Raw genomic sequence first — 14,139 nt, 5'->3', positions numbered from 1 at the left:
AGGCATTCGTGGAGTACAGCAAGTGCAGAATGGAGCTTAAAAAATTAATTGGGAGAGCAAAGAGGGGTATGAGAAAGTAGGGAAAATCCTGACATATTCTATGAGTATATCAAAGGAACTAGGATAACCAGGGAAAGAGTGGGGCCCATTCGGGACCAAGGGGGAAATCTGTGGGTGGAGGCAGAGGACATTGGTAGGGTGTTAAATGAATATTTCACGTTTCTCTTCAGCCATGAGAATGAGGAGGTAGTTATGGACCTCAGGGAGACAGACTGTGAGGCTCTAGAGAAAATTATCATCGGGAGTGACAAGGTATTGGGGGTATTGGTGGGCTTAAAAGTGTCCGAATGGATTGTGTCCCAGGCTGTTGTGGGAGGCGAGGGAGGAAATTGCAGGGGCCCAAATTTTCCATTCCTCCTGCCACCGGGGAGGTGCCAGAGGACTGGAGTACGGCTAAAGTGGTCCCACTATTTAAGAAAGGTTATAGGGACAAGCCAGGGAACTACAGACCAGTGACTTCACGCCTGTCAGTGGGTAACTACTGGAGAAGATTCTGAAGGAGAGAATCTACCTCCATTTGAAGAGGTAAGGTTTGATTAGGGAGAGTCAGCGTGGTTTGTCAGAGGGAGCTCATGCCTAACAAACTTGAATGAATTTTTTGAGCATGTATCTAAGTGTGTGGATGAGGTGCGGTTGATACAGTTTACATGGATTTCAGCAAAGCCTTTGACAAAGTGCCACATGGAAGATTTATGAAGAAGGCTAATGCACATGGGATACAGGATGATCTGACAAGGTGGATACCTTGGCTTAGCAGCAGGAGACAGAGGGTAGTGACAGACGGCTGCTTCAGTGACTGGAGGCCAGTGACCAGTGGCGTATCACAGGGATCCGTACTGAGCCCCCTATTGTTCGTCATTTATATAAATGACATAGCTGACTATGTGGGGGGGTAGGATCAGTAAGTCTACCAATGATACAAAGATTGGCCGGGTGGCTAACAGTGAGGTTGACTGTCTTGGGTTACAGGAAGATATAGACAAGATGGTCAAATGGGCTGAGAAGTGGCAGATGGAATTTAACCCTGATATGTGTGAGGTGATCACTTTGGAAGGAGGAATTTGACAAGGAAGAATACTATGAAAGGTCTGACACTGGGAAGTTCCGAAGAACAAAAGGGACTTTCGCTTGTTTGTCCACAGATCTCTGAAGGCGGAAAGGCAGGTTAATAGGATGGTGAAAAAGGCAAATATATGGCACACTTGCCTTTATCAATCGGGGTATAGATTACAAAAGCAGGGAAGTCATGATGGAGTTGTATAGAATTTTGGTGAGGCCACAGTTGGAGCACTGTGTGCAGTTCTGGTCGCCACATTATAGGAAGGACGTGATTGAACGAGAGGAGATGCAGAGGAGATTCACCAGGATGCTGCCTGGGATGGAACATTTAGGTTATGAAGAGAGGTTGGATAGGCTTGGGTTGTTTTCGTTGGAGCAGAGAAGACTGAGGGGAGACCTGATTGAGGTGTTCAAGATTATGAGGGACATGGACAGGGTGGATCGGGAGCAGCTGTTCCCCTTAGTTGAAGGGTCAGTTACTAGGGGACACAAGTTAAAACTGAGGGGTGGGAGGTTTCGGGGCGATCGGAGGATAGAATCTTTTTACCCAGAGGGTGGTGATGGTCTGGAATGCGCTGCCTGGGAGGGTGGGGGAGGCGGGATGCCTCACATCCTTTAAAAGTTACCTGGATGAGTACTTGGCACATCATAACATTCAAGGTTATCAGGCAAGTGCTGGCAAGTGGGATTAGTGGGCAGGTCAGGGCATTTCATGGGTTGGTGCCGACTCAATGGGCCGAAGGGCCTCTCCTGCATGTAGTAATCTCTGATTCTGTGATACACTGTCCCCCATCAAACACTCCCAGGACAGGTTCAGCACGGGGTTAGATACAGAATGAAGCTCCATCTTAACTATCCCCATCAAACATGCCCAGGACAGAGAGAGGGAGAGAGACAGGGAGAGGGAGAGAGAGAGACGGGGAGAGGGAGAGAGAGACAGGGAGAGAGAGAGACAGGGAGAGGGAGAGAGAGACAGGGAGAGGGAGAGAGAGACAGGGAGAGGGAGAGAGAGACAGGGAGAGGGAGAGAGAGACAGGGAGAGGGAGAGAGAGACAGGGAGAGGGAGACAGAGACAGGGAGAGGGAGAGAGAGACGGAGAGGGAGAGAGAGAGACAGGGAGAGGGAGAGGGAGAGAGAGACAGGGAGAGGGAGAGAGAGACAGGGAGAGGGAGAGAGTGACCGGGAGAGGGAGAGGGAGAGAGAGAGAGAGAGAGAGACAGGGAGAGGGAGAGAGAGAGACAGGGAATGGGAGAGAGAGACAGGGAGAGGGAGAGAGAGAGACAGGGAGAGGGAGAGAGAGAGACAGGGAGAGGGAGAGAGAGAGACTGGGAGAGAGAGACAGGGAGAGGGAGAGAGAGACAGGGAGAGGGAGAGAGAGGCAGGGAGAGGGAGAGAGAGGCAGGGAGGGGGAGAGAGAGACAGGGAGAGGGAGAGAGAGAGATGGGGAGAGGGAGAGAGAGAGACGTGTAGAGGGAGAGAGAGACAGGGAGAGGGAGAGAGAGGCAGGGAGAGAGAGACAGGGAGAGGGAGAGGGAGAGAGAGACAGGGAGAGGGAGAGAGAGGCAGGGAGGGGGAGAGAGAGACAGGGAGAGGGAGAGAGAGAGATGGGGAGAGGGAGAGAGAGACAGGGAGAGGGAGACAGAGAGATGGGGAGAGGGAGAGAGAGAGACGTGTAGAGGGAGAGAGAGACAGGGAGAGAGAGACAGGGAGAGCAAGACAGGGAGAGGGAGAGGGAGAGAGAGAGATGGAGAGAGAGACAGAGAGGGAGAGAGACAGGGAAAGAGAGAGATACTGACCTCTTCATTGTGTCTAGAATCGTGAGTAAACCACAGAGCGATTACACAGCGCTGACCCCCAGTCACACTGTGAACGCTGTGCGAATTCTCACTCCCCGAATTGAAGGTCACCAAACGGCCGCACTTGGGCAAAATCTCCCCCTGGAACAGAAACAAGTGACTGAGAGTAAATCTCCCTCGACACTGTCCCCACCAAACACTCCCAGGACAGGTACAGCACGGGGTTAGATACAGAGTAAAGCTCCCTCTACACTGTCCCCATCAAACACTCCCTGGACAGGTACGGCACGGGGTTAGATACAGAGTAAAGCTCCCTCGACACTGCCCCATCAAACACTCCCTGGACAGGTACGGCACGGGGTTAGATACAGAGTAAAGATCCCTCTACACTGTCCCCATAAAACACTCCCAGGACAGGTACAGCACGGGGTTAGATACAGAGGAAAGCTCCCTCGACACTGTCCCCATCAAACACTCCCAGGACAGGTACAGCACGGGGTTAGATACAGAGTAAAGCTCCCTCTACACTGTCCCCCATCAAACACTCCCAGGACAGGTACAGCACGGGGTTAGATACAGAGTAAAGCTCCCTCTACACTGTCCCCATCAAACACTCCCAGGACAGGTACAGCACGGGGTTAGATACAGAGTAAAGCTCCCTCTACACTGTCCCCATCAAACACTCCCAGGACAGGTACAGCACGGGGTTAGATACAGAGTAAAGCTCCCTCTACACTGTCCCCACCAAACACTCACAGGACAGGTACAGCACGGGGTTAGATACAGAGTAAAGCTCCCTCTACACTGTCCCCATCAAACACTCCCAGGACAGGTACAGCACGGGGTTAGATACAGAGGAAAGCTCCCTCTACACTGTCCCACCAAACACCCACAGGACAGGTACAGCACGGGGTTAGATACAGAGTAAAGCTCCCTCTACACTGTCCCCACCAAACACTCACAGGACAGGTACAGCACGGGGTTAGATACAGAGTAAATCTCCCTCTACACTGTCCCCCATCAAACACTCCCAGGACAGGTACAGCACGGGGTTAGATACAGAGGAAAGCTCCCTCTACACTGTCCCCACCAAACACTCCCAGGACTGGTACAGCACGGGGTTAGATACAGAGTAAAGCTCCCTCTACACTGTCCCCATCAAACACTCCCAGGACAGGTACAGCACGGGGTTAGATACAGAGTAAAGCTCCCTCTACACTGTCCCCACCAAACACTCACAGGACAGGTACAGCACGGGGTTAGATACAGAGTAAAGCTCCCTCGACACTGTCCCCACCAAACACTCCCAGGACAGGTACAGCACGGGGTTAGATACAGAGTAAAGCTCCCTCTACACTGTCCCCCATCACACACTACTAGGACAGGTACAGCACGAGGTTAGATACAGGGTAAAGCTCCCTCTACACTGTCCCCACCAAACATTCCCAGGACAGGTACAGGGCGGGGTTAGATACAGAGTAAAGCTCCCTCTACACTGTCCCCCATCACACACTCCCAGGACAGGTACAGCACGGGGTTAGATACAGAGTGAAGCTCCCTCTACACTGTCCCCACCAAACACTCCCAGGACAGGTACAGCACGGGGTTAGATACAGAGTAAAGCTCCCTCTACACTGCCCCATCAAACACTCCCAGGACAGGTACAGCACGGGGTTAGATACAGAGTAAAGCTCCCTCTACACTGTCCCCATCAAACACTCCCAGGACAGGATCATTATGAATTATCTTGATGATTGTCACTCACTGAGGTAATTTTTCCATCAGAATCCGTGAAGAAAAATTCACCTCCTTCAAACTCGTCATTTAGATAGAGGAAGGCACTGAGAGAGAGGAGAAAAAACATTAGAGAGGGAGGGAGTGAGGGAGACTGAGAGAGCGAGAGCGGGAGAGCGACAGAGAGCAGTAGGCATGGGTATGGAGGGAGGTGGATGGAGGCTAAAGGAGGGGGAATGGAGGAAGATAGAAGTGATTGGAGGGGAAGGGATAGAAGGTGGGATGTGGGGAGGGGAGGATGTAGTGGAGGGAGTGGACATGGGGGTGGAGAGGGAGTGAGGGAGGGGTCACAGTGAGGGAAAGGTTCAGGAAGGAGAGGGAGAGAAGGACAGACAAAGGGGGGATGGGCAGAGGGAATAGGGAGGCAGGAGCTGCAGAGGGAGGGGAGGGACAGTGGGAGGGCAGAAGGATGGTGGTGTGGCGGTAGGGAAGAAGGTGCGGTGGGGGAGGAGGTGGGACGAAAGGAAAAGGGAGGGACAGAGGGAGGGAGGGACAGAGGGACAGAGGGAGGGACGGAGGGACAGAGGGAGGGAGGGAGGGACAGAGGGAGGGAGGGAGGGACAGAGGGAGGGAGGGAGGGACAGAGGGAGGGAGGGACAGAAGGAGGGAGGGACAGAGAGAGGGAGGGAGGGACAGAGGGAGGGAGGGACAGAAGGAGGGAGGGACAGAGAGAGGGAGGGACAGAGAGAGGGAGGGACAGAGGGAGGGAGGGACAGAGGGAGGGAGGGACAGAGAGAGGGAGGGACGGACAGAGGGAGGGAGGGACAGAGGGAGGAGGGACAGAGAGAGGGAGGGACAGAGAGAGGGAGGGACAGAGAGAGGGAGGGACAGAGAGAGGGAGGGACGGAGGGAGGGACGGAGGGAGGGACGGAGGGAGGGACGGAGGGAGGGACGGAGGGAGGGACGGAGGGAGGGACGGAGGGAGGGACGGAGGGAGGGAGGGACGGAGGGAGGGAGGGAAGGAGGGAGGGAGCGAGGGAAGGAAGGAGCGAGGGAAGGAGGGAGCGAGGGAAGGAGGGAGTGAGGGAAGGAGGGAGCGAGGGAAGGAGGGAGCGAGGGAAGGAGGGAGCGAGGGAAGGACGGGGGTGAGGGAGGGACAGGGGGGAGGGAGGGACACTGGGGAGGGGGGGAGGGAGGGACAAGGGGGAGGGAGGGAGGGAGGGACAAGGGGGAGGGAGGGACAGAGGGAGGGAGGGACAGAGGGAGGGAGGGACAGGGGGGAGGGAGGGACAGAGGGATGGAGGGACAGGGGGGAGGGAGGGACAGAGGGAGGGACAGAGGGAGGGAGGGACGGGGGGAGGGAGGGACAGAGGGAGGGAGGGACGGGGGGAGGGAGGGACAGAGGGAGGGAGGGACAGAGGGAGGGAGGGACAGAGGGAGGGAGGGACAGTGGGGAGGGAGGGACAGGGGGAGGGAGGGACGGGTAGGAGGGAGGGAGGGACGGGGGAGGGAGGGATAGGGGAGGGGGGACGGGGGACGGGGGGAGGGGGGGACGGGGGAGGGGGGGACGGGGGAGGGGGGGACGGGGGAGGGAGGGACAGGTGGGAGGGAGGGACGGGGGGAGGGAGGGACGGGGAAGGGAGGGACAGGGGGGAGGGAGGGACGGGGGAGGGAGGGACGGGGGAGGGAGGGACAGAGGGAGGGAGGGACAGAGGGAGGGAGGGACAGGGGGGAGGGAGGGACAGAGGGAGGGAGGGACAGAGGGAGGGAGGGACAGAGGGAGGGAGGGACAGGGGGTAGGGAGGGACAGAGGGAGGGAGGGACAAGGGGGGAAGGGAGGGACAGGGGGGAGGGAGGGACGGGGGAGGGAGGGACAGAGGGAGGGAGGGACAGAGGGAGGGAGGGACAGGGGAGGGAGGGACAGGGGGAGGGAGGGACAGGAGGGAGGGAGGGACAGGGGGGAGGGAGGGACAGAGGGAGGGAGGGACAGGGGGGAGGGAGGGACAGGGGGGAGGGAGGGACAGGGGGGAGGGAGGGACAGGGGGGAGGGAGGGACAGGGGGGAGGGAGGGACAGAGGGAGGGAGGGACAGAGGGAGGGAGGGACAGAGGGAGGGAGGGACAGAGGGAGGGACAGTGTCTGAAGGTTCTGGCCTTAAGGTTCTGTTCAGACCCCGTTTGGAATATTGTGAGCAGTTGTGGGCCCCATACCTAAGGAAGGATGTGCTGGCCTTGGAGGGGGTCCAGAGGAGCTTCACAAGAATGATCCAGGAATGAAGGGTTTGTCATATGAGGAACGGTTGAAGATTCTGCGCCAATATTCGATGGAATTAAGAAGGATGAGGAGGGATCTAATTGAAACTTACAGAATACTGAGAGGCCGAGATGGAATGCGCATCGAAAGGATGTTTCCACTCGTGGCAGAGACGGGAACTCGAGGGCACAACCTCAGAGTGAAGGGACGCTCCTTTAAAACTGAGATGAGGAATTTCTTCAGCCAGAGGGCGGTGAATCTGTGGAACTCATTGTCACAGAGGGCTGTGGAAGCCAGGTCATTGAGTGTCTTTAAGACAGCGATAGATCAGTTCTTGATCAATAAGGGGGTCAAGGGTTACGGGGAGAAGGCAGGAGAATGGGGATGAGAATCATATCAGCCATGATGGAATGGCGGAGCAGACTCGATGGGCCAAATGGCCTAATTCTGCTCCTATATCTGATGGGTTTATGGGGAGGGAGTGACAGAGGGAGGGAGAAAGGGAGGGGGATGGACAGAGTGTGGGAAAGTTTATTTATTAGTCACAAGTAGGCTTACATTAACACTGCAATGAAGCTACTGTGAAAATCCCCTAGTCACCACACTCCGGCACCTGTTTGGGTCACACTGAGGGAGAATTTGGCATGGCCAATGCGCCTAACCAGCACATCTTTTGGACTGTGGGAGGAAACCCACGCCGACACGGGGAGAACATGCAGACAGTGACCCAAGCCAGGAATTGAAGCCGGATCTCTGACACTGTGAGGCAGCAGTGCTAACCACTGTGCCAGTGTGCTGCTGGAGGGAGTGAGGGAGGGACCGGGGGAGGGAGCGAGCGAGGCAGCGAGCAAGGGAGGGAACTAGGGAGGGAGGGAGGGAGCAAGGGAGGGAGAGAGGGAGGCAGCGAGGGAGGCAGCGAAGGAGGCAGCGAGCGAGGGGGGAAGCAGCGAGGGAGGGAGCGAGCAAAGGAGCGAGGGAGGCAGCGAGGGAGGGAGCGAGTGAGGGAGCGAGGGAGGGAGCGAGCGAGGGAGAGAGGGAGCAAGGGAGGGAGAGATGGGAGCTAGGGAGGCAGCGAAGGAGGCAGCAAGGGAGGAGGGAGGCAGCGAGCGAGGGGGGAGGCAGCGAGCGAGGGGGAGGCAGCGAGGGAGGAGGGAGGCAGCGAGCGAGGGGGGAGGCAGCGAGGGAGGGGGGAGGCAGCGAGCGAGGGGGGAGGCAGCGAGGGAGAGGGAGGCAGTGAGCGAGGGGGGAGGCAGCGAGCGAGGGGGGAGGCAGCGAGGGAGGAGGGAGGAGGGAGGCAGCGAGGGAGGAGGGAGGCAGCGAGCGAGGGGGGAGGCAGCGAGCGAGGGGGAGGCAGCGAGGGAGGAGGGAGGCAGCGAGCGAGGGGGGAGGCAGCGAGCGAGGGGGGAGGCAGCGAGCGAGGGGGGAGGCAGCGAGGGAGAGGGAGGCAGTGAGCGTGAGCGAGGGGGGAGGCAGCGAGCGAGGGGGGAGGCAGCGAGCGAGGGGGGAGGCAGCGAGGGAGGAGGGAGGAGGGAGGCAGCGAGGGAGGAGGGAGGCAGCGAGCGAGGGGGGAGGCAGCGAGCGAGGGGGGAGGCAGCGAGCGAGGGGGGAGGCAGCGAGGGAGGGGGGAGGCAGCGAGCGAGGGGGGAGGCAGTGAGCGAGGGGGGAGGCAGCGAGGGAGGAGGGAGGCAGCGAGCGAGGGGGGAGGCAGCGAGGGAGGAGGGAGGCAGCGAGCGAGGGGGAGGCAGCGAGGGAGGAGGGAGGCAGCGAGCGAGGGGGGAGGCAGCGAGCGAGGGGGGAGGCAGCGAGCGAGGGGGGAGGCAGCGAGCGAGGGGGGAGGCAGCGAGCGAGGGGGGAGGCAGCGAGGGAGGGGGGAGGCAGCGAGGGAGGGGGGAGGCAGCGAGGGAGGGGGGAGGCAGCGAGCGAGGGGGAGGCAGCGAGCGAGGGGGAGGCAGCGAGCGAGGGGGGAGGCAGCGAGCGAGGGGGGAGGCAGCGAGCGAGGGGGAGAGGGCAGCGAGGGAGGGGGGAGGCAGCGAGCGAGGGGGGAGGCAGCGAGCGAGGGGGGAGGCAGCGAGGGAGGGGGAGGCAGCGAGCGAGGGAGGCAGCGAGCGAGGGGGGAGGCAGCGAGGGAGGGGGGAGGCAGCGAGCGAGGGAGGCAGCGAGCGAGGGGGGAGGCAGCGAGGAGGAGGGGAGGAGGGGAGGCAGCGAGGAGGGGGAGGCAGCGAGGGAGGAGGGAGGAGGGAGGCAGCGAGGGAGGAGGGAGGCAGCGAACGAGGGGGAGGCAGTGAGCGAGGGGGGAGGCAGCGAGCGAGGGGGGAGGCAGCGAGGGAGGAGGGAGGCAGCGAGCGAGGGAGGCAGCGAGCGAGGGGGGAGGCAGCGAGGGAGGGGGGAGGCAGCGAGGGAGGGGGGAGGCAGCGAGCGAGGGGGGAGGCAGTGAGCGAGGGGGAGGCAGCGAGGGAGGAGGGAGGCAGCGAGCGAGGGAGGCAGCGAGCGAGGGGGGAGGCAGCGAGCGAGGGGGGAGGCAGCGAGGGAGGGGGGAGGCAGCGAGCGAGGGGGGAGGCAGTGAGCGCGGGGGGAGGCAGTGAGCGCGGGGGGAGGCAGCGAGCGAGGGGGGAGGCAGTGACCGCGGGGGGAGGCAGCGAGGGGGGAGGCAGTGAGCGAGGGGGGAGGCAGTGAGCGAGGGGGGAGGCAGCGAGCGAGGGGGGAGGCAGCGAGGGAGGAGGGAGGCAGCGAGGGAGGGAGGCAGCGAGCGAGGGGGGAGGCAGCGAGCGAGGGGGGAGGCAGCGAGCGAGGGGGGAGGCAGCGAGGGGGGAGGCAGCGAGCGAGGGAGGCAGCGAGCGAGGGGGGAGGCAGCGAGGGAGGGGGGAGGCAGCGAGCGAGGGGGGAGGCAGCGAGCGAGGGGGGAGGCAGCGAGGGAGGGGGGAGGCAGCGAGCGAGGGGGGAGGCAGCGAGCGAGGGGGGAGGCAGCGAGCGAGGGGGGAGGCAGCGAGCGAGGGGGGAGGCAGCGAGCGAGGGGGGAGGCAGCGAGCGAGGGGGGAGGCAGTGAGCGAGGGGGGAGGCAGTGAGCGAGGGGGGAGGCAGCGAGGGGGGAGGCAGTGAGCGAGGGGGGAGGCAGTGAGCGAGGGGGGAGGCAGCGAGCGAGGGGGGAGGCAGCGAGGGAGGAGGGAGGCAGCGAGGGAGGGAGGCAGCGAGCGAGGGGGGAGGCAGCGAGCGAGGGGGGAGGCAGCGAGCGAGGGGGGAGGCAGCGAGGGAGGAGGGAGGCAGCGAGGGAGGGAGGCAGCGAGCGAGGGGGGAGGCAGCGAGGGAGGGGGGAGGCAGCGAGCGAGGGGGGAGGCAGCGAGCGAGGGGGGAGGCAGCGAGCGAGGGGGAGGCAGCGAGCGAGGGGGGAGGCAGCGAGGGAGGAGGGAGGAGGGAGGCAGCGAACGAGGGGGGAGGCAGCGAGCGAGGGGGGAGGCAGCGAGGGAGGAGGGAGGCAGCGAACGAGGGGGAGGCAGCGAGGGAGGGAGGGAGGCAGCGAGCGAGGGGGGAGGCAGCGAGCGAGGGGGGAGGCAGCGAGCGAGGGGGAGGCAGCGAGCGACGGGGAGGCAGTGAGCGAGGGGGGAGGCAGCGAGCGAGGGGGGAGGCAGCGAGCGAGGGGGGAGGCAGCGAGCGAGGGGGGAGGCAGCGAGCGAGGGGGGAGGCAGCGAGCGAGGGGGGAGGCAGCGAGTGAGGGGGGAGGCAGCGAGGGAGGAGGGAGGAGGGAGGCAGCGAACGAGGGGGGAGGCAGCGAGCGAGGGGGGAGGCAGCGAGGGAGGAGGGAGGCAGCGAGGGAGGGAGGCAGCGAGCGAGGGGGGAGGCAGCGAACGAGGGGGAGGCAGCGAGGGAGGAGGGAGGCAGCGAGCGAGGGGGGAGGCAGCGAGCGAGGGGGGAGGCAGCGAGCGAGGGGGGAGGCAGCGAGCGAGGGGGGAGGCAGCGAGGGAGGGGGGAGGCAGCGAGCGAGAGGGGAGGCAGCGAGCGAGGGGGGAGGCAGCGAGGGAGGGGGGAGGCAGCGAGCGAGGGGGGAGGCAGTGAGCGAGGGGGGAGGCAGCGAGCGAGGGGGGAGGCAGCGAGCGAGGGGGGAGGCAGCGAGGGAGGGGGGCGGCAGCGAGCGAGGGGGGAGGCAGCGAGGGAGGAGGGAGGCAGCGAGCGAGGGGGGAGGCAGCGAGCGAGGGGGGAGGCAGCGAACGAGGGGGAGGCAGCGAGGGAGGGGGGAGGCAGCGAGCGAGGGGGGAGGCAGCGAACGAGGGGGAGGCAGCGAGGGAGGGGGGAGGCAGCGAGCGAGGGGGGAGGCAGTGAGCGAGGGGGGAGGCAGCGAGCGAGGGGGGAGGCAGCGAGCGAGGGGGGAGGCAGCGAGGGAGGAGGGAGGCAGCGAGCGAGGGGGGAGGCAGCGAGCGAGGGGGGAGGCAGCGAGCGAGGGGGGAGGCAGCGAGGGAGGGGGGAGGCAGCGAGCGAGGGGGGAGGCAGCGAGCGAGGAGGGAGGCAGCGAGCGAGGGGGGAGGCAGCGTAGTTGAGAATTCTGATTAATTCTAAATACCCAGCATGATGATAATTAGCAGCTAATGTTTTAATGTGGTTTGAGAATAATACAGAATATTTAAGTCGCATTTTAATAATGTCTCTAAAAAATGAATTTGTATCATGCCAGTAAAATGAAAGCCGTTTTCATGAAAGGTATCAGCACAAGTCGGGCACAAATTATGCAACAAAGTAAATGACTCAGGTCGGGTGATAATACCAAAAGATAAAGGTGTGTTTTGGTATTCGAGTGGTTTAAACTGGTTAGAGAAACGCTGAATCATAAGAAGCCATTTTTGGGAGAGACCTTCTGTAAAACGGACAGACGAAGGACAGATCAGTATTTGAAGGTGTCAAAATATAATTGATTGAAGGACAGCCATTGTTAGATCGACAGAACAGTGAATGAATGAAATTGCTTTTAATTAAGAGCTGAGCTGATTAATCTGATAACGAAAACTAGAACCAATTCTGCTGTTTGGCATGAAATCTGAGATCTTTTGTGAAAGCTGCGAGCGCATTCGCTGTGTCGGTGGAACCATTGATCTCCCATTTTGGCCAAAATGAGATCTGTCTTGTCTTAATTGTATGTTGCTCTGAATATTGTTAATTTGTAATGTTTTTGATTCTAACATGTCAATATTTTAATTTCATTGAACTGAAAAGACCTTTTTTTGCCTTTGTGAAATGAAACGTTTAATGAAAAGTCTTTAAATTAATCAGGCCGCCTAAAAGAATTTCCCACAACAATTTGGCGATGATACGGGATGACCTTCGAGCTGATGGTCGAGTGAACACTTCCCCGGAACGGTGAGTACATGCTTTATATTGCTCACCTTTTTTAGTAGAGGGGGAGACGCTCACCGGATCCGTCAGACATCCGTAACCCTTGTGGGTCACAAAGGCAAAAAAAAAATCTTTTAAAAAAAGAGAGGTTTATTGGCGCAGCAGTGGGGGTAAGGATCGCAACTTACCCACTTACAGCAGGTTCCAAAAACAGGGCGCGCTGATTATATGGAGTTTTAAAGAGTTTCGGCGCAAAAGTGTGGGTCGGGATAGCAACTTACCCACATACAGCAGGTTTCCACAAAGACATGCTGATTATACAGTGAAGGGCGCGTAAAACAGGGAACTAAGATAAAGGGAGTTAGTTTTGCTGAGATATTGGTGCAACAATGCCACGCTCTTATTAATTAATTAAAACAGACCATTTAAAATACTGAAGAATTAATTGGTAGACAAAAGACGGATAAGTTGTAAAATATAGAAGATACAACTTTAAAGAAAAAGAAAAGTAAGAGTTAAACGGTAATTTAACAATGCAGAACTTACAAAAAAGATTATAACTAAAAGGGAGTCATTTATTTAAAAATGGGTTGAAAAAGATACAGCTCCAAGGTCAAAAATTGCTTTCTGTGTAAAAATGGCATATTGCCAAAGATTTCCGTAAAGAAGTTTGAGACAAGCAGAAAGTTAACCCATTCACTCCTAAACTGGATGAATCTTTGTGTTTTAAACTTTGCAGCAATCAATATGAATTGTTAATCCAATCCAAAATAAAATAGGAAAAGAGGGAGACTGTCTCGTGGAAATTACACAAAATAGAGTGGGTTGGGAAGTGTGAAGTTTACATTTACCCCGATTGGATATTTTGCCAACTAAATTAGGGCTATTCTACAATGGCAGCAACCTCACAGCATTCTGATTAGATTAGTGAGGAGCGAGGGACGGAGGGAGCAGGGGACGGAGGGAGCAGGGGACAGAGGGAGCAGGGGACGGAGGGAAGGGCAGACGGAGGGAGGGACAGACGGAGGGAGGGACAGACAGAGGGAGGGACAGACAGAGGGAGGGACAGACAAAGGGAGGGACAGACAAAGGGAGGGACAGACAAAGGGAGGGACAGACAGAGGGAGGGACAGACAGAGGGAGGGAGGGACGGACAGACGGAGGGAGGGACAGACAGAGGGAGGGAGGGACGGACAGACGGAGGGAGGGACAGACAGAGGGAGGGAGGGACGGAGGGAGGGACAGACGGAGGGAGGGACAGACGGTGGGAGGGACAGACGGTGGGAGGGACAGACAGAGGGAGGGACAGAGGGAGGGAGAGACGGAGTACAGACGGAGGGAGAGACAGAGGGAGAGACGGAGGGAGAGATGGAGGGAGAGACGGAGGGAGAGACGGAGGGAGAGACGGAGGGAGGTAGTGAGGGATGGATTGTGGAGCAATGGAGGGTGGGACAGACGGTGGGAGGGACAGAGGGATAGAGGCAGAAAGGGACGGATGGACGGATGGGAGGGAGGGAAGGAGGCAGGGACAGAGGAAGGGAGGGACAGAGGGGGGAGGGAGGGAAGAAGCAGTGATGCTGTACCTGAACTCCCTCGCCGGTTCACCCGCTGACTCTGTCCAGCATGCCGCAGCCTCGGGGTCCCGCAGACACTCCGCTCCCGGCACTGCCAGCCTCGGGGCATCGGCCGTCTCCCTGCCACCTGCCGGACCAGGGAATGGGCAAAGCAGAGAGGGCATTAATGAGGGAGGGGCGAGGAGGAGAGGGTGTTAGTGAGGGAGCGGCGAGGGGCAGAGGGTGTTAGTGAGGGAGGGACGAGCGGGAGAGGGTGTTATTGAGGGAGCGGCGAGGGGGAGAGGGTGTTAGCGAGGGAGGGGCGAGGGGGAGAGGGTGTTAGCGAGGGAGGGACGAGGGGGAGAGGGT

At 59.7% G+C, this 14,139-nt stretch overlaps 1 long non-coding RNA gene across 1 annotated transcript in view; it reads right to left on the bottom strand.

The window, feature by feature from the left end:
* The window catches only part of LOC144483556 (uncharacterized), a 20,236-nt gene extending 6,316 nt beyond the window's left edge, over positions 1-13,920 (bottom strand). The window contains exons 1-3 of the long non-coding RNA XR_013496015.1: positions 13,801-13,920; positions 4,681-4,756; positions 2,916-3,056 (exon numbers count right to left, since the gene is read on the bottom strand). This is a non-coding gene — a long non-coding RNA (uncharacterized LOC144483556). The remainder of the gene's footprint in view (positions 1-2,915; positions 3,057-4,680; positions 4,757-13,800) is intronic.
* Positions 13,921-14,139: the final 219 nt, after the last annotated feature.

This window comes from Mustelus asterias, unplaced genomic scaffold (assembly GCF_964213995.1).
Source record: "Mustelus asterias unplaced genomic scaffold, sMusAst1.hap1.1 HAP1_SCAFFOLD_76, whole genome shotgun sequence".
In the NCBI taxonomy this organism is placed as follows: Eukaryota; Metazoa; Chordata; class Chondrichthyes; order Carcharhiniformes; family Triakidae; genus Mustelus; species Mustelus asterias.
The sequence above is the reverse complement of the archived record's forward strand: the minus strand, read 5'-3'. Positions and strand labels throughout refer to the sequence as shown.